Here is a 21,377-nt window from a genome sequence, read left to right as displayed (position 1 = left end):
ATCCGAAGAAGGGCGTTCTGGTGATGACTGCGCAACAACTACAAAGATGGTCACTTTTTCTCGGGGCGCACCACTATGAGATTGAATATAAGGGCATGAAACAGCATGGAAATGCTGATGGGCTATCACGCCTGCCACTGCCTACTGCGGAGGAAGCACCAGCAGTGGATCCTGTCGAAATATTCCATTCGACTATAGTTGAATACCTATTGGTAACTAACGCTTGTATCGAAAAGGAAACCCGAAATGACCCGACACTGTCTTGGGCATATGATTTGACGGTGAAGGGATGGCCAGCACATGGTGACTCACTGTTGCCAGCATTCTCGACAAGGAGAGAACAGCTGTCAGTGTGCCGGGGGACCTTGATGAGTGGATCCCGAGTGGTAATTCCACCCAAGTTAAGGGATAGAGTGCTCAATGAGCTTCATGAGGATCATCTGGGAGGGGTAAAAATGAAAAGCCTAGCTGTAAGGATATCAGCAAATAGTGATGATATTTGTCTGTGTTTGATTACTTATGCCTTACAGCATATTTGTCTGTGTTTTTGATTACTTGTGCCTGACCAGCAGAGGTCATGTGAGAGACAAGCAGTCCAGAGGAGTTTTACTTTCAGTTTCGTTCTAGCTGCATCACAGCATAGTGTGTTCTGTAAAAAGCTGTAGAAAGTCTTGAACAAGACTTTAGATTAAACAACATTCTCTTTCAGAAATGAGTCTTTATTGAACCCAAAAAGAAAACAAAACATGATGTCAGAAGTGGCTGAAAGAGAAAAAATCTGAAGTTAGCAACTTGATGGGACAGTGAAAGCAGTTGTGGCAAGTAAGCGAAATCAGCTCTCCACATATTAGCAAGCCAGAAGAGAACATCGTTGCTTACCATTAGAGAATAGCTAACGAAGTGAAAAAATGGAAGGTTTACACCCACCGGCGACGCTTCAATTGACCGGTAATGTGGCTGAAAATTGGAGGAGATTCAAACAACGTGTAGGGTTGTATTTATCAGCAATCGGAGCTGACGATAAAAGTAATAAACAGAAATCGTCCATGTTTTTACATGTAGTGGGTGATGCAACGCTGGAGGTATATAATAATTTCATATTTGCCGTTGATGGAGACAAAATGAAGCTAGATAAAATAATGGAACAGTTTGAGGCCTACTGCATACCTAAACGCAACATGACCTTTGAGAGGCACAAATTTTTCACATGTGTACAGAAAATCGGCGAGACTATTGATCAGTATGTGACTGAACTGAGAAACCGGAGCAAATCGTGTGAATTTGGGGGACTCACAGACTCGCTGATAAAAGACAGACTGGTGTGTGGTATTCGAGATAATGGTCTAAGGGAAAGACTGCTAAGAGAGCAAGATCTAGACCTGGGAAAAGCCATAGCACTGTGTAGGGTTACAGAGACTGTGAAGTTGCAGGCAAAGGAGCTGTTCAGTGACAATAGCTGCAAAGTGGATGCAGTGAGAAAGAACGGATACAAACCATTTAACAAAGAGAGCGCCAATGTGAAAAAAGAGACGTGGCCAGCAAACGAAAATGAAAGAGACAATCGGAAGTCATGTAGTCGATGCGGTACACAGCATCCACCAAGAAAGTGTCCAGCATATGGTAAAACATGCCATAGATGCAACAAAAGCAACCATTATGCCCGTTGCTGTAAGAACCAAGCGCAACAAAGCAAGGTCCATACAGTAGATGGAAGCGAGATAGAGGAATTCAATGTAGATGTTGTGTTTGAAAACAAAAAAGAAAGAGACTGGATGTTGACACTAAAAGTGAATGACATACACATTCCATTTAAATTGGATACTGGAGCACAAGTTAATGTGATATCAGAGACGGATTTTAAGAGAATTAGACCCAGACCAAAGTTACATGGAATACAAGTGAAAATGACCGGATACTCAGGTACTGATATACCAGTGAAAGGAAAATGCATTGTCAAAGTAACACACAAGGACAGAGAGCACACGCTAGCATTAATCGTGGTGCCAAAGGATGTGCAAGCCATGCTAGGTTTAAAAGCCTGTGAGAGACTGAACCTGGTAAAGAGAGTCCTCGTTGTGGAAAGTGAAAGAGAGACAGTCTATGATGAACTGAATGTTGCGTACACACCGGGTAAGCTGATGTATACAGCAGACACGTTGTCCAGAGCTGTTGACCCAAGTGAGCCCGCAAACACCACAATGGATGAAAAAGTGAACGCCTACGTGGACATGATCACAAGTGCACTGCCCATAGCAGATGCAAAAATGGAGCTCATAAAGACTGAGACAAACAAAGATGAAACAATGAGACGACTGAGAAAAAGCATCTTGGATGGATGGCCCAACATGAAGCAAGACTGCTCACCTGATATAGCAGAGTACTGGAACTGCAGGGCGGAACTATCAGTGGTTGAAGACATCATCTACAAAGGAAGTAAAATAGTTATCCCAAAGAGTCTGAGAAGAGAGATGCTAAAAAAGATCCATGGAGGACATCTGGGAATCGAAAAGTGTAAGAAAAGAGCATGAGAGGTGATGTACTGGCCACGAATCAACCAAGATGTGACAAATGAGGTGTCAAACTGCACAATATGCCTGAAATATCGAGCAAGCAATCCGGTAGAACCACTAAAGCCACACCCAGCACCAGACAGACCTTACCAGAAGGTAGGCGCTGACCTATTCGTATGTCAAGGGAAGGACTATCTTGTCGTCACAGACTATTACTCCCTGTATCCAGAGGTTTTTAGACTGTACACCACCACTGCAGAAGCTGTGATAAGAAGTATGAAAGCCATATTCTCCAGACATGGCGTGGCAAGCGAGGTCTTCACAGACAACGGACCCCAGTTTAACAATGCAAATTTCCGACACTTTGCCAAAGAGTGGGACTTTGTCCACACAACGTCAAGTCCTCACTATCCACAGTCCAATGGACTAGTGGAAAAATCGGTCCAGACAGTGAAAAGACTGATGTACAAGGCAAAAGACAGTGGAACTGACTTCTACCAAAGCATGCTTGTATACCGCACAACGCCGCTCGAGTGTGGTATGTCACCAGCCCAACTCCTGATGGGACGTCGGCTAAGGTCAAACCTACCCATCCCGGAGAACCTCCTGAAAACAAAAGAGGGGGAGAAAGTGAGGAAGTTCAAAGAACAACAGAAAGAAAAGCAAAAGTACTACTATGACAGAGGAACACAAAACCTACCTGAACTCCACACTGGTGACCAAGTAAGGTTGAAAGACAAAACAAACACATGGACTCAGAAGGGAACTGTCCTGAGTGAAGTTCAACCAAGATCATACACCATTCAGACAGATGAGGGTGCTGTTCTGAGAAGAAATCGTTGAGATCTTCTCATGGACCAGCCACAGCAGGTCAAGAGACTGATACTGGTGAACAACCTGATCACACAGCTGAGAACCAATCATCTGAGGCAACAACTCAGATTCAAGGACAATCAATCAGAAAATCCTCAAGACACGTGAAGCCTCCTGAGAGACTCATTGAGCAAATTTAAGGACTATTGTTAAAGAAGGAAGTAATGTTATCTTATTCTTTCTTCAAGTTCTAGTGTATTGACATATTTCATGTGAACACACAAAGCAAGGGTAAAAAACCTTGATCATGATAATGATGATGTAAGTTCATTAAATGTTGTTAGTTAAAAGTAAAATACTTTTGTTTTAAGAAAGGGGGATGTAAGGATATCAGCAAATAGTGATGATATTTGTCTGTGTTTGATTACTTATGCCTTACAGCATATTTGTCTGTGTTTTTGATTACTTGTGCCTAACCAGCAGAGGTCATGTGAGAGACAAGCAGTCCAGAGGAGTTTTACTTTCAGTTTCGTTCTAGCTGCATCACAGCATAGTGTGTTCTGTAAAAAGCTGTAGAAAGTCTTGAACAAGTCTTTAGATTAAACAACATTCTCTTTCAGAAATGAGTCTTTATTGAACCCAAAAAGAAAACAAAACACTAGCCAGGGCTTATGTGTGGTGGCCAGGAATCGATAAACAAATCGAGGACCTGACCAAGAGCTGCTCAGGATGCCAGAAAGTCCAAAATGCACCACCACAGGCCCCTCTACACCCATGGGAGTGGCCCTCATCTCCATGGCAACGGGTGCATATTGATTTTGCTGGTCCATTCATGAACTCAATGTTTTTAATAGCCGTGGATGTGCACTCGAAATGGCCTGAGGTCATCAAAATGTCCTCCACCACCACGGAGAAAACTATTGCAGTCCTACGGACCATTTTTGCCAGGAATGGCTTGCCAAAACAGATTTGCCCCGACAACGGACCACAGTTTGTGTCCGAAGAGTTCCGGAGGTTCTTGAAGAAGAATGGGGTAAGGCATTACACATCCGCCCCGTATCATCCAGCCACAAATGGATTGGCTGAGAGGTTCGTACAAACCTTTAAGAAGGCAATAAAGGCTATGTACAATGACAACATTCCGCTGCAGCACAAGGTGGACAATTTCCTGTTCTTCTACCGGAATGCGACACATGCAGTCACCAACCAGGCCCCAGCCATGATGTTCTTTAACCGAAGGTTAAGATCTCGCCTGGATTTGCTCAGACCAAACGTACGAAGAGATGTTGAGAGTAAGCAATTCCAGCACATCCACGAGAAGCCAACAAGGAGCTTCAATGTAGGGCAACCAGTCTTGGCCCGCAACTACCGAACAGAAAAATGGCAGCCAGGAACGATATGCACACGGCAGGGCCCACTAATGTACACAGTGGACGTTGGGGAGAGCATCGTGAGACGTCATGCTGACCAGATCCTAGAGTCACAGTGATGCGCCATCAATTACTCAAAAGACTGAGGTTAAGCGAGTAACAACCAGGCTTTTATTAACTAAAGAATGAAGGTCTAGTCTCGAGTGGTCGACCCGTCCAGAATACTAAGGGACTGGGAGGTAGTCACTTATATACCTGGAATAGTGGGAGGAGTCAGCCGAGGCATGTCCAGACCTGTACCTAGTGGAATACACATACACATACAGACAGGTATAACAGTGGTTTACCACACACAGGAACAAGTCAACCCCATGCCTCGCCCATACGTACCTGGTGATGAACCCGACGTACAGGTAGCATCTACCCCAGAAACAGTAGCATCGGAAGCTGATGAACCAACCGACGACAGGGGGCCAGAATCGCCTCCGCACCAAGAGCAAGACACTCGGGAAAGGCACTATCCAGAAAGGATCAGGAAGCCTCCCCAAAGACTGAATTTATAAATAGACTATTTTCAGCTAATGTTGCATGTTAAAAGTGTTAATTGTAATTAGTTTGATATTTAATTGTTAAATGAGTGTTATGGTACCGTTAATCTAAAAGGGGAGGAATTGTAATGTATGCACCTTTAAGGGGGGAACTACTTTGTACAGCTCATGTATACTGTAGTACCGGCAGTGACCACACCTGTATATAACGCTGAGTAGTGATCTGTACAGTTCAGTTGCAGTTTGAACCACGTTGAATAAATACCTATTGTACCATTCTCCGCATTCCATTTCTTATTAGACACGAACGTAATACGTTCCATCGGTACAGCTCCTTCCAGTCCCAGAACTGGTGCCAGTGTCCCATGAAAAGGAACCCTCTTTCCCACACCAACCCTCTAACCACATGTTAATTCTCCTGATCTGACTGCTTCTATGCCAATTTGCATGTGGCTAGGGCAATAATCTAGAGATTATTACCCTCGAGGTCCTGCTTTTTAACTTAGCTCTTAACTCCTGACACTCCTTCAGCAGTACTTCCTCCCTATGTCGTTTGTTCCGACATGGACAACAACAACTGGATTTACCCCCTCCCTTTATCCCTTACCCTGGCACCGGATAGGCAACACACCCTTCAGGGATTCTCATTCTTGGCTGCAGAGGACACTATCTATCCTTCTAATTATAGAATCCTCTATCACTACCACATTTCTATTCTGCTCTTCCCCCCCACCCCGGACAGCTTTCTGAGCCGTGGTGCCTTGGTCTACATTGTGGCTGTCCTCCCCTAAGTCTTTCTCCTTGTCCAGAGTTTAGCACCCTGGGCATGGCTACAATGCCGGAAAAAGTGACCTCACTGGTGTTGTGAAGGTAAGAATACTGCTCTCTTACTCTCTGCTCACTCTTCCACCATCTCCAGCCTCACTACTCACAACACTCCCCTCCCTTGCTTCCCTTCACTCTCCTACAATCACTGCACCACACCTCCTTCTCCTCAGATTCACACACTGACCACAATTGCAGCCCTCACTTCCGTACAACTCACATCTTAAACACTTAAACACAAGCTATTCAACCATGATATGCACATTCTCTAAACACCTCTCAAGACTGTCACTAATGCACACCCTCCATTCCTGCAGAAGAAGGTCATACACAACTCGAGACAGCAGGCTGCCAGTGGAGGAGACTGAGACCGCCTGCACACCCAGTGTGGAGTATATATTCTTGTAAGTTCAAGTAGAGTGGACAACATTACGTGGAAGGGATGACATTTACCAGATTTATTGAATCTTACGGTACAGATGGCAATCATTTGGCCGGTTGCGCCTGTTCCGGCTGTCTGAAAGTCCCTTTCCCCTTGCCCTTTTCCCATATCCTTTTCCTTTTTAAAAATATTTAGCCCCTTTTTTTTTAAAAGCTATTATGAATTCTGCCTCCACCACGACATGGCATTTCATGTCCTAACAACCCTCTGCATAAAGAGGTTTCTCAGAACCTCTCCCTTCATTTTTTGGTGATGATTTTAAATTTATGCCTCCCGTTACCAACTTATCAACCAGAAGTAGCTTTTCCCTATGTATGTCATCAAAACCCCTCAAAATTTTCAAATACCTCCATCAGATCTTCTCTGAATCTTCTCTAGTCTAATGAAAAGAGCCCCAGTTTCTCTAGTCTAAAGCCTTTCCTCCCTGGCATCATCTGAGTCTTCTCCATGTGCCCTCTCCATGGGCTTAACATCCTTCCTAATGTAGCGTATCCAAAATGGGACACAATATTCCAGCAGCGTCCCAACCAGTCATTTTTCTCAGCATAGGGCTACCTCTGCTTCTGTATGCTTTGCCCCTTCTTATAGTACTTCATATCACATTTATTTTCAGCTTCATCAAAATTTCCCACTTTTCAAGATTTGTTTATCTCAACTTTTAAGTCACTCTCCCGTTCTACTCTTTTACTGTATGCTACCTCCCATTCTTCCTCCTAAAATATATCGCCTCACATTGCTCTGCACTAAATTTCATCCGACATTTATCTGCCGAATCTACTAAGCTGTCTATGTCCTCATGAAGTCATTTATGGTCCTCTTCACAGTTAACCATGTTGCCTATTTTTGTGTCATCTGAAAGTTTTAATATTGTGCTCCCTATGCCCAAGTCCAGGTCATTTATATATATATTGAGAAGTCCTAGTAGTAACCCCTAATGGACATAACTCCAAAAAACATCCATTAACCATTACTCTGATGTCGGTCCTTCAGCCAACTTCCAATCCATGCTACTATTCTTCCTTTAATATTGTGCAGCTTAATTTTATCATCAAGTCTCCTGCGTGGCACCTTATCAAATTCCTTTTGAAAATTCATGGGCACGATGTACCTTTATCAATACACTCCATTATTTCCTCAATGAACTCTAGTAAACGTGTTAGACTTGGCTTTCTTTTTACCAAGCCACACTGGCTAGCTTTAATTAACCCATGTCATTCTAAATGAGTATTAACTTTATCCCACATTGTACTTTCTAGCAGCTTACCCCACTATCGATGTTAGACTTCTGGTCTATAGTTACCCGGTTTATCCCGTTCTCCCTTCTTGAACAAAGGTGTTACATTGGCAACACTCCAGTTCCCTGGTACAACTTCCACATCCATATTCACTTGCAGATATGTTCATTTTAGTCTCAGTCACTCCCTTCAGATTTTTTGTATCAGACTGTCCCACAATAGTTTCCTCTGCTGTTGTCACCACTGTTCTTGTTAACTGCCACCCATGGTCATGCATGCCCATTGTTGGTCAATTTTTATATTATTGCAGGATGGGAGGTCTTATGTTCATTAATAAATAGACATTCTTATTATGAACACAGCTAGCTTTTGCTAGTTACTTTATTGAGCACATGTGGACTAGGTACAGTATCTGTAGAGGCTTCCATCTTGACTGCTGCCTTGTGGGTAGCCTAGTGCCTCATGGGTAATGTAGTCTTAATATACATACAGCTGGGTAGTGTAGTCCTATTATATACATACAGCTAGATACAGCTCTACGGCTCCACCTAGTGTCCACTATAGAATGACATGTTATTGATCGTTACATCCTCCTTTCTTTGAGGTTTAACAAAATCAATATCAATCAACTTTCAAGAAAACAATAAAGATAATATCAGTAACACTTTTGTTAGTGCTCTATAAACATAAACATTTTCAAAACAGTCAACACATTTTCAAAGCTTTACATTGTACTCAAAGATTAAGTCTATCAGGCTCTTTTACGTCACGTGTGGATCTTCTCAACACGGGTAAGTCTGATGTGTCTTCATGAGATTGTTCTGGCAGTGAATGACAAGATGCAGTTGCGGCATTGTCATCAATCTGCTCTTGTATAGATTGAGGTCTCCTTGCGATCTTTGCTTGGAGAGGGTTTCAGTGTTTCCTTCACTCTTCATGCCATAACTCTCAATGTAGTCAATGCACTCTCGAAAAACTGCTGGCAGCTGGATCCCATCATACAGCATAGTCCTCTCAGCAGCCTCGGCTAATGGAACACCAAAGATTGGCCTGAGGGAAGAAGGAGTATCCACCGGAACTGCTTCCTGCTTTGGTGCAGGCTTCTTCTTTTTCTTTTTCTCTTTCCACTGCTTAACAACATCTGCTGCGGTTATATCTTTGGACTTTTTCTCCTTGTGTTTTTCCTCTTTGTGCTTTTCTTCCTTTGGCTTCTCTTTGACCTTAAAGTCTTTTTCTTTCTTCTTGGTGAAACCAGGCTTTTTGAAGACATGGATACCCTTTGGCCTTTTCATCCTTGATGGGCTCTCTGCTTCATCACCTGAGTCATCTGGTCTGCTTATGGCACAGTTTATACAGTAGACCCTCTTGACCAGTTCTAAGTCTTCACAAGCTTTGTCACCTAGTATCGAATCAAGTCTTTCAGCCACAACAGGAAACATGAGATGATGCACTTTGTCTTTGACTGTCACTTTAAGTCTGCATACACCTAAGCTATCTATTTTCTGTCCATTATAGCTCTTCAGTAGTACTGACTTTTTCTGTATTTTGGGCTTTTCTTTCATATTTTTTATGTCACTCATACTGATTAAATTTGCTTTTGCCCCAGTGTCCAGTTTCAATGTAACTAATGCTCCATTTATCTGCAGTGGGATCATCCATTTGTCCACTTTTACTGCATTGACTTTATGTTCAGCATTGTCCATTTCTGAGGGCTGCACATTTTCTGTATCTTTTATGATATCGTCACATGACACCATTCCTACAAAAAATGTCTCACTTAAATCAGCGTCCTCAATCACATTAACTTGTTGCCCTTTCTTAGTTTGTACTTTTGAAAAGCATTGTTTGGCAAAGTGATTCTTTCCATTGCACTTTGTGCACATTTTTCCAAATGCTGGGCATTGTCTTAACTGGTGTTTGTAACCACAGCGTTTACAATTAAAAATGTCATCCTCCGATTGCTTTTCATTTCTGTTCTGCCCACGTTTCTTCCCCTTATAGGACACAGCACTGACAGCAGCATTATCACTCATTACAATCACATCATTATTGATATCACTGAAAGTCTTCGCGTGCTTTCGAGCTAGCTCGCTGGCTTGGCATATTTTCACCGCATTTTCCAAATTTAGTTTGGTTTCTCTCAACAGACGTTCCCTGACTTTTTTATCATGAATACCAAACACAATCTGGTCACGAATCATGGATGCTTTGAGCTCAGAGAAATTACATGTCTGTGCTTTCAGTTTCAGATCAGTTATAAAGCTATCAAAAGTCTCATTTTGCTGCTGTGTCCGAGAACAGAAGATGTATCTTTCATAGGTCTCATTCTTTTTGGGAGAGCAATGCGCATAAATTTTTTTTAGCACATCTTCTAATTTTTATCTGTTCTCCACTGGATTAAATACAAATGTATTAAATACTTCTATTGCCTGTGGGCCTGCAACCGTAAGCAGCAACACAGAGAAATGATATTGGGCCAAAGGAGCAGGATTGTGAAACAGTTTGGGTGGAGATAAGGAATAATAAGGGAAAAAAAACACTAGTGGGTGTAGTCTATAGGCCTCCGAACAGTTGCAACTCTGTTGGACGGAGTATTAATCAGGAAATAGTTGAGGCTTGTAATAAGGGAACAGTTATAATTATGGGGGATTTTAATTATCATATTAACTGGACAAATCAAATTGGGCAGAGCAGCCTTGAGGATGAGTTCATTGAGTGTATTAGGGATGGGTTTCTTGAGCAGTATGTAACTGAACCGACCAGGGGGCAAGCAACCTTAGATTTGGTCCTGTGTAATGAGACAGGATTAATTAAAAATGTCCTAGTAAAGGATCCCCTTGGAGTGAGTGACCATAACATGGTTGAATTCCATATTCAATTAGAGGGTGAGAAGGTTGGATCTCAAACAAGCATGCTGAGCTAGAATAAAGGAGACTATGAAGGTATGAGAGCGGAATTGATTAGAGTGGACTGGGAAAATAGATTAACGGGTAAGACAGTACATGATCAGTGGTGTACATTTAAGGAGTTATTTTACAAATTCCAAAAAATATATATTCCACTGAGGAAAAAAGGGTGTAAAAGAAAAGATAGTTATCCGTGGCTAAGTAAAGTAATTAAGGATAGTATCCGACTAAAAACAAGGGCATATAAGGTAGCCAAATCTAGTGGGAGGATGGAAGATTGGGAAGTCTTTAAAAGACAGCAAAAAATAACTAAAAGATTGATTAAGAAAGGGAAGATAGATTATGAAAGTAAATTAGCAAAATATATAAAAACAGACAGCAAAAGTTTCTATAGTTATATAAAAAGAAAAAGGATGGCTAAAGTAAATGTTGGTCCCTTAGAGGATGAGACCGGGAAATTAATGGTGGGAAACATGGAGATGGCAAAAACACTGAACAATTATTTTGTATCAGTCTTTACAGTAGAGGACACTAAGAATATCCCAACACTAGACAAACAGGGGGCTCTAGGGGGGGAGGAACTAAATACAATTAAAATCACTAAGGAAGTGGTACTTGGTAAAATAATGGGACTCAAGGTGGATAAGTCCCCTGGACCTGATGGCTTGCATCCTAGGGTCTTGAGGGAAGTGGCGGTAGGGATTGTGGATGCATTGGTAATAATTTTCCAAAACTCCCTGGACTCAGCAAAGGTCCCGGCAGATTGGAAAACTGCTAATGTAACACCCTTATTTAAAAAGGGTAGTAGGCAGAAGGCTGGAAACTATAGACCTGTTAGCCTAACATCTGTGGTTGGTAAAATGTTAGAGTCCATTATTAAGGAGACAGTAACGGGACATTTGGATAAACATAATTTAATAGGACAAAGTCAGCATGGTTTCATGAAGGGGAAGTCATGTTTGACAAATTTGCTTGAGTTCTTTGAGGAAGTAACATACAGGGTGGATAAAGGGGAACCAGAGGATGTAGTGTATTTAGACTTCCAAAAGGCATTTGACAAGGTGCCACACAAAAGATTATTGCTCAAGATAAAAAATCATGGGATTGGGGGTAATATTCTGGCGTGGGTGGAGGATTGGCTCTCTAACAGAAAGCAGAGAGTTGGGATAAATGGTTCGTTCTCAGATTGGCAACCAGTAACTAGTGGTGTTCTGCAGGGGTCAGTGCTGGGTCCCCAAATCTTTACAATCTATATTAACGATTTGGAGGAGGGGACCGAGTGTAACATATCAAAGTTTGCAGATGATACAAAGATGGGATGGAAAGTAGTGAGTGAGGAGGACATAAAAAACCTGCAAAGGGACATAGACAGGCTAAGTAAGTGGGCAGAGATTTGGCAGATGGAATACAATACTGGAAAGTGTGAGGTTATGCACTTTGGCAGGAAAAATCATAGAGCAAGTTATTATCTTAATGGCAAGAAACTGGAAAGTACTGTAGTACAAAGGGATCTGGGGGTCCTGGTGCACGAAACTCAAAAAGTTAGTATGCAGGTGCAGCAAGTGATCAAGAAGGCCAATGGAATGTTGGCTTTTATTGCTAGGGGGATGGAATATAAAAACAGGGAGGTATTGCTGCAGTTGTAAAAGGTATTGGTGAGACCGCACCTGGAATACTGCATACAGTTTTGGTGTCCATACTTAAGAAAAGACATACTTGCTCTCGAGTCAGTACAAAGAAGGTTCACTCGGTTAATCCCGGGGATGAGGGGGTGGTCATATGAGGAGAGGTTAAGTAGATTGGGACTCTACTCATTGGAGTTCAGAAGAATGAGAGGCGATCTTATTGAAACATATAAGATTGTGAAGGGGCTTGATCGGGTGGATGCGGTGAAGATGTTCCCAATGAAGGGTGAAACTAGAACTAGGGGGCATAATCTTAAAATAAGGGGCTGCTCTTTCAAAACTGAGATGAGGAGAAACTTCTTCACTCAGAGGGTGGTAGGTTTGTGGAATTTGCTGCCCCAGAAAGCTGTGGAAGCTACATCATTAAATAAATTTAAAACAGAAATAGATAGTTTCCTAGAGGTAAAGGGAATTAAGGGTTATGGGGAGCGGGCAGGAAATTGGACATGAGTCTAGGTTCGGAATGGTCATGGCCCTGTGGGTAGTGGAGTGGGAGAGGAATTTCCCAGATTTTTTTCTCCCAAATTGGCCATTGGGTCTTTATCTGGTTTTTCGCCTCTCCCGGGAGATCACATGGGTTCGGGTGGATGCAGAGTGATAGAAGATTTGAGGTTAGGATCAGATCAGCCATGATCTTATTGAATGGTGGAGCAGGCTCGAGGGGCCGATTGGCCTACTCCTGCTCCTATTTCTTATGTTCTTATGTTCTAACGCTATCTTCCTTGCATCTGGCTTCGTACCGAATCCGATGGCTGCAATGTAGAGTTCGAATTGTTGTTTAAGAGTCTGCCAATTGTAGTCGATGTTTCCTGTGAGTTTCAAATGCTCTGGTGGCTTCAAATTCTCCATGTCGCTTTTCACAATTTTCAGCAGATCTTCACCACCCTGGTACCATCTTATGTTCATTAATAAATAGACATTCTTATTATGAACACAGCTAGCTTTTGCTAGTTACTTTATTGAGCACATGTGGACTAGGTACAGTATCTGTAGAGGCTTCCATCTTGACTGCTGCCTTGTGGGTAGCCTAGTGCCTCATGGGTAATGTAGTCTTAATATACATACAGCTGGGTAGTGTAGTCTTATTATATACATACAGCTATATACAGCTCTACGGTTCCACCTAGTGTCCACTATAGAATGACATGTTATTGATCATTACAGGAGGGTATATCATACATGTCAGCTGTGGCTCAGTTGGTATCCCTCACCTTGGAGTCAGAAGGTTGTGGGTTCAAATCCCACACCAGGGACTTCAGCACATAATCTAGGCTGACACTCCAGTGCAGTACTGAGGGAGTGCTGCACTATTGGAGGTGCTGTCTTTTGGATGAGACATTAAACCGAGGTCCTGTCTGTCTTTTCCGGTGGATGTAAAAGTTCCCATGGCACTATTTCGAAGAGCAAAAGAAGTTCTCCCCAGTGTCCTGGCCAATATTTATCCCTCAATCAACATCACTAAAACAGATTATCTGGTCATTATCACATTGCTATTTGTGGGATCTTGCTGTGCATAAATTGGCTGGCGTGTTTTTCTACATTACAACAGTGACTACACTTCAAAAAGTACTCCATTGACTGCAAAACACTTTGGGACGTCCTGAGGTGGTGGAAGGCATTATTTAAATGCAAGTTCGTTCTTTCTTCCTTATACAGCCTTTTTTCTTACCTTCTGCATTAGTGAGCCCAACTGCTGGTTTTGTGGTATATACAAGGGGGGTGGGGATAGGAAGCATGTCTGAATCAACTCTTGCTATCCTCCGCACCTCTTCAATAATGATGGGCACTTCAGGAGCAAGAAACAACCCCTTCTTAATAGTTTCTCAGCCACATTTCTAAGTACACTTATAACATTCGACCATTCATTCAGGGCTTGTCTCCTTGTTACTGTGCTGATCTGTGATAAGCATGACTCTGCAATGATTGGTCTGCTAAGCTTTGCAAACAGTAGGTATCATGAAGCTGCACAATGGAAGCTGCAGTATTTCTCCATTGTTCCACTTGCACAAACCATTCCTCCACTTAGGCTATAGAGGCCAACACCTGGAAACCCAGTGCTGTGTTTCTCAGCTACCAATTACTCCTCTGATCAGATCATTCTGTGTTCACTGGCCGAGGTCATCTGGCATTTTTCCCTCTGATGTGATTTATAAGTAAGTGGTGTGATTGAGTAATCATAGTTCCTGTACAACTCACACTCCAGATATCACGATTTATTACAAATGCAAAACTAATCTCCAAAAAGCTGATCATTGACCTACAGCCTGAAATTTACAAGCAATTGACTGACCCAAATTCACCTGAAGAATTTACAAGCAGCTACAATAACCTGGATTCTCACAGAGAGTTCTTGAGCAGTGTACTCTTTTGGTGGAAAACAATAAACAAATAAACTGTAATAACAAAAAACATTGAAGGAAACTTAACAACTTAACTTAAAATTTTGATGCAGGGGGTGAGGATGCACTCCAGTCCCCGCGGCGCCCACCGGTCACGGAAGGCCTTGAGCGTACCGGCGGACACCGCGTGCTCCATCTCCAGGGCACCCAGGCACTAACATAGCCACGGAAGAGAGGCAGGCAATCGGGCCGAACGACCCCCTCGACTGCCCGCTGCCTGGACCAGTTGATGGCCTCTTTGGCCAGGCCCAGGAGCAGTCCTACGAGGAGGTGCCCAACCTGCCCACTCCTCTTGAGCAGTGTAAGGCAAGCAGCTAAATATCATAAGCGAGCTTCAGACCCCTAACTACCCACAAGTATTACCATGTGAAATCAGTTAGTATTTTATAAATGGCCTGTTCCAAAACAGAAACAAAGCTCAGACAAGCCCTGGACATTGTTGCCACAGAAAAACATGAGGTATCTATTTTTTCCGTGGAACTTTTCTCTCTATTGTCACCTTCTCTGTTAACCTCCTGGATCATTAATACCATCTTTGGTCAGCCCATTAGGAGCCTGTGAGAACCATTGTCCTTCCTGTCCCCTCCCCAGTGAATCTGGTTGATACCAGCAGATTCTACTTCAAAGAAAACTAATTGATGAATGTTTGGATTATGAGACTGGAATTCAGACTGAGATCTCCTAGTTCAGAGTACCATCATTAGGAGCTTCTGGGCCACAACAAAAATATATCATTTTTTCCAAATAGCTCTGCTTAATAAAAATGGAAACTGGTGTTGTTTAATTTCATCTAAATGCTAAGTAATCCGTCTCAATTCCTCATTTATAAAGTATTAGTTCACAATGCAATGATAAAACTTCTATTATGTTCACTAGTTTACAAAGCTAGACTATGAATATGAACATACTTAAAACTGTGAGACATTCCACAAACAGTAATGTCTTGTTCTCTTCTAGGAACCTGTTCTCTTACCAAATCCTTATTCTCTGCATAATATGTCTGCAATTCATTACAGCTCTGTAACTCATGTCTTTATCTCATTAACCCTTTGAGGATTGATCTAACTTTCTTGGCAGAGAAAAGGCATTTCTTTTGTAGCTAGTTAGAAAGCTCCAGAGACAGATTACTATGTTCTCATCATAGCTATCATGCTAAATTTGTGAAGTTTCATGTATCTTTCTTGTGCTGGGACTAAGATAGTATTTAAAGCAATGTGAAGAAAATGTTATTTCATTTGAATATGCTTTACTACAAGATGTGAGGGGACAGAGAGAGACATGCTGGAGCAGCAGACTATTGAAAACGATTTTCCAAATGGATAGAGCCAGGCTCTGTTCAAAACCTCTGCAGCAAATGATGTGCATTTACATTATAAAGAGTTAAACCCAGAAATCCTTAATGCGGTGCCTCTAATTGGCACAGATTTGCTTTGTACCTTCAGATGATTCACCTGGTTTAAATTGAATAGCTTGCTTAATTGCAGGAAATGTGCAAAATGCTGCTAACAAGCTACTGCTGCCGACTCTTTCTCCCCCTTCACAAGAGGTCTGTTTGCTCCTTTAACCAGACAGAGACTGAAGTAATCACTGTCACATTTCCTGTGGGCTGGTACATATTTGTTCGGTTTGTTCATGTCTTGGGTGACTTTGCTGTTTGCCATTAATTCAATTGCTATCAAGTGGCATAGACTGGAAAAAGCATATTCATTGCATTAAGTTAGTGATAATTGCTATCTTTTCCCTTTATTCTTATTTAGTTTTGATCCACTCCATCAGAAAAAATAATTTTAGCTGTTGCCATGTCAAAGGGAGTTTTTTTAATCTTTCCTTCACTGAAAGGTGCTTAACATATGTGTTCATTTTCTGTTCATTTTGAAGCACAATCAACAAAATGAAATAAAATCCTTTCCTGCAAGGATCTCTCTTGATTTTAACACTGTAAAGAGGGCAAAAATTGCTCTCTACTATTGACCCCAGCTGCCATCTGTTTCCTGTCTCTCAGACCTGAATAAATCAGAATCCATGAAATACTGAAACCAACACAGAGGCAGAGGGGGAGGGTGCAGGGTTGTAATGCAGGCTTTACTGGAGCAGACTGAGTATTCGCAATTTTGATTTTTGAAGCCTAAGATGTGAATGGGGTTTAAACACAGGGAGGGGGCACAGGGAAAGGGGCGCAGGGAGGGGGCGCGCAGGGGCGGGGTCCATGGAGGGGGTCCGCAGGGAGGGGCGGGGCCCATGGAAGGGGGGCGCAGGGAGGGGGTGTGCAGGGAGGGTGGGCGCAGGGAGTGGGTGCACAGGGAGAGGGGCACAGGGAGGAGTGGGTGCACAGGGAGAGGGGCACAGGGAGGAGTGGGTGCACAGGGAGGGGAGGGCCGCAGGGAGGGGGGCTGCAGGGATTGGAGGGCCGCAGGGAGAGGGGGGCGCAGGCAGTGGAGGGCCGCAGGGAGGGGCGGGGCCCATGGAGGGGGTCTGCAGGGAGTGGGGAGGTGCAGGGAGGGCGGGCGCAGGGAGTGGGTGCACAGGGAGAGGGGCACAGGGAGGAGAGGGGCGCCGGGAGAGGGGGCGCAGGGAGGGGGCGTGCAGGGAGGGGGAGCGCAGGGAGGGGGGGCACAGGGAGGGGGCGCAGGGAGTGGGTGCACAGAGAACTGAAAAGAAAGAGAGGAGGGAAGGAATCGGAGTTAGGGAAAGCAAGAGGGAGAAGAAGAGAGGTACTTGTATGAAGGTTACATTAGGGGAAAAAACAAAAGTCTTTTGTTTTCCATTAGTCCCAGGCTGTTTGAATGTTTCTCACTCCACCCAAACTCTAATCTTATGCTTTGCTTATATTTTCACCATTATTCCCATTTGGAAATGTCAGTGTTTTTTATTTCTAGCACAATCCCATTTCCAAATAACAATATAAATATTCTGGAGTCTTTTATAGGGATTGGAGCTCGTCAAAATTAACTTTGGGTAAAATGAGCCAACACTGCAATCGTCCTTGATCCATCCACACCAAGTGAGAGTAAAGTGGCACTTCAGTTCCTGATTCGCCCCAGTTCTGTTTGGTTTGTGTTCCTTCCCTGATTTATTCCCTTTTTCTTTGTTCCTGCCTGACTGGCCCCTTCCCTGCTCTGCTCTCTCAGAAAATTACCATCTCCCAACCAGACTTCCTGTTTTCAGCACTTCAATTAGTGCAAATTGGAAGCAACAATTTGTTTCATTCAGCATGAATTTTTTGTGAGAAGCTATCTCATCAACATGTATTCTGGAAACCCAATTTGAAACTTCTGTCCATTACCCAATTCATAATAATAGTTTCCAAAAGAAAAGAAGTGCAACAGGACAGTAACTTCCATCACCTATCCTAGTCACATTTACAAGTGTAGTAAAGATTGAAACACTTTAGGAAACTCAAGAGTCCCAGTAAGACACTGCATTGCACTATATTGTTAAGATGTAGTTTGCATGTGCGATTCTCCACATGGTCTAATCACTAGCACAAGGTGATACCAACTGAGACCAAAAATAGAAATAAAGTTGAATGGGTAGATCTTGACTTTGTGTGATAGTGTAAAATGGGTGATACATTTCAAATAGTTTAATGTTTGTGTTAAGTAGCACACAAACATATTTTATGTGAATTCACTAACCGTTGTTCTACCAGAAGAAATTAAACCTCCCCGCAGACTTTTCTCATTGGGCTTACTTCTGGCAATGCACTGTATACGTATGTACTGCCACAACCTGTCCTTAACATACTTAATCCCCCCCAGGAAGGCAAACAATTACCGGTAACATTTTCAAGAAGAACTGCTGTAAAATTGCTCCAAAGACAATCAAGTCAGAAGTTCATGAATGATATTCCTAATGTCAGAACACAATGTTGCCATAGTGTTCTGTGGAGTAGTTGGTCAGTTATTATGGTTATATTTACCTCCATAAACTTCAGTGCCTTTCTTAATCAGGTGTCTATTCGGCTCTTTTTAATAAGTTACTTGTCATAACATTAGCTGACTTTCATAGGATTCTATTCATATACTTCCTTCTCTGCAGAAAAAGTAATTTCTTCAAATTGCTAGTTTTGTTTTGCTATTTTATCTCATGGTATCTAGTCCTGTGATTATAGTTAAAGTTAAATTATCTACCTATGCTCACATTACCCATTCCTTTCCAGCATTTAAAGATATGGATCATATTCCCTCATAGGAAAAAGTCCCAATCCTATAATTCAACACTTTCAGTCCCAGAATTTTCCTGTCACTCTTTTAACCTTCCCTAATGTCTCATAATAAAATATAAAACATTGCTTCAACCAATTAATCTTCCTATTTCTTCCACAATGTCATTACCTTTAATAACCAAAATGGTTTTGATGGTAAAATTGGAAAATCAGATTTCAAACATATGGGCACTTTGGTGTCAAATCAAATCAAATCAGAGTCAGCTACTAAGGTGGGAGGATCCGCATTTAGGAGATGAAAGGAGAAATGGGCAATTTTCATATTCCTACTACCCCGCTCACGCTTCAAAATGGAGTGGTAGCAGGACCAAAATAGCGCGCACATTGGAAGTGTCGACTTACCATGGTCAACCTTACCATTCTCTACCGACAACTTTCCTCCATTATCTGGCATCAATGGGAATGCCCTCGCTGGGTTCTACACTTACCTATCCGATCATAGCCATGGATTCTCCAGCAATGGCTTCTCTTCCCAGAAACATACAGCACAGGCAAAGTGCCCCTCCTCTTTAAGAGGTGCAGGCTCCCTTAAAATGACATCGCTCCCCAATGGGCAAGTAGGCAATAACCAATGCAAGGCACGCTGACAATTTGCCCATCATATGGAAATCAGGTACGTATCTGAAAATTATTTGTGCCTCTGAGCTATGCCACCGGGTGGGCACCATTTTGGGCATAAGTTGGAAATCCTTCCCAGATCTCAACAGTGTAAAAGTATTACGATAGCAAAATACTGTTGATGCTGGAAATCCGAAATAACAACAGAAAACGCTGGAAAAACTCAGCAGGCCAGGCAACATCCGTGGAGAGAGAAACAGAGTTAACGTTTCAGGTCAAAACCCTTCTTCAGAACTGAGAAAAAAGCAGGAAATGAAACAGTGTAAAAGTATTCTTTTCCTCAGCACTGATATCCCTCACCTAGATGAGCACAAAAAAACCCTAAAGTAAAGCTTGTGATACATTTATTTACAACTATATCAGCACAGATCAGTCATAAAATCTTGTTTTACAGTCAGAAAAAAATGCACCCGGCAAAATAGTGATCTTACCTAGTGTTTTATTAACTTTGAAGACAACGACTCATATTAATGAATGAGGTGTTCAAGCATTTATTATTGGCTTGTTCATTCACCTACTCCCTGCAGAGCTGACATCATCCAAACAACAGCACACTTCAGACCTGATGTAAAAAGTAACTACAGGTGGGCAACCCCAAATGATTCACTCCAATGTCAACAGTTACACTATTTTTTAAACATTGTTTTCCATAAGTGCTTTTTAAAAAATACTTCTTCTTAGGCAGTCCCTCGGAACCGAGGATGACTTGCTTCCACATTAAAAATGAGTTCGCAGGTGACTGTTGAGTCCAATGTGGGACCTACAGTCTCTGTCACAGGTGGGGCAGACGGTGGTTGAAGGGGCGGGTGGGTGGGGTGCTTGGGTTGACGTGCACTCCTTGCTTCTCCTCCACTTTGTGCGGTCTTGGGCCAGGGATTCCCAGGTGTCGGTGGGAATGTGTTACACTTTTTCAAGGAGGCTTAGAGGGTGTCCTTGAAGCGTTTCCTCTGCCCACCTGGGGCTCTCTTGCCGTGTCAGAGCTCTGAGTAGAGCGCTTGTTTTGGGAGTCTCGTATCGGGCATGCGGATGATGTGACCCATCCATCGGAGCTGATCGAGCATGGTCAAAGCTTCGATGCTGGGGACGTTGGCCTGAGCGAGAACATTGACGTTGGTGCGCCTATCCTGCCAATGGATTTGCAGGATCTTGCAGAGGCAGCATTGGTGGTACCTCTCCAGTGCTTTGAGGTGCCTGCTGTACATGGTCCATGTCTCTGAGGCATACAGAAGGGCGGGTATTACTATTGCTCTGTAGACCATGAGCTTGGTGCCGGGTTTGAGGTCCTAGTCCTCAAATACTCTCTTCCTCAGGCGACCGAAGGCTGCACTGGCACACTGAAGGTGGTGTTGGACTTCGTCATCGACGTCTGCCCTTGTTGACAGTAGGCTCCCAAGGTATGGAAAGTGGTCCACGTTGTCCAAGGCCTTGTCATGGATTTTGATAATCGGGGGGCAATACTGTGTGGCCAGGGCAGGTTGGTAGGGGACCTTTATCTTACAGATGTTTAGTGTAAGGCCCATGCTCTCATATGCTTCAGTGAAGGTGTTAACAATGGTGTGGAGTTTGACCTCCGAGTGTGCGCAGATTGCATACTGTAATTCGATGACAGAGGAAGGGACGAGCTTGGATCTGGACTGGAGGCGACGGAGGTTGAATAGTTTCCCATTTGTTCTGTAAATTAGCTCCACTCCAGCGGGGAGCTTACCAAGGATGAGATGCAGCATTGCCACAAGGAAGATCGAGAAGAGTGTTGGTGCGATGACACAGCCTTGCTTGACCCCGGTCCATACATGAATTGCGT

The sequence above is a fragment of the Somniosus microcephalus genome, chromosome 1, assembly GCF_052327205.1.
Source record: "Somniosus microcephalus isolate GS21.2 chromosome 1, FLI_Smic_1.0, whole genome shotgun sequence".
Lineage (NCBI taxonomy): Eukaryota > Metazoa > Chordata > Chondrichthyes > Squaliformes > Somniosidae > Somniosus > Somniosus microcephalus.
The sequence above is the reverse complement of the archived record's forward strand: the minus strand, read 5'-3'. Positions refer to the sequence as shown.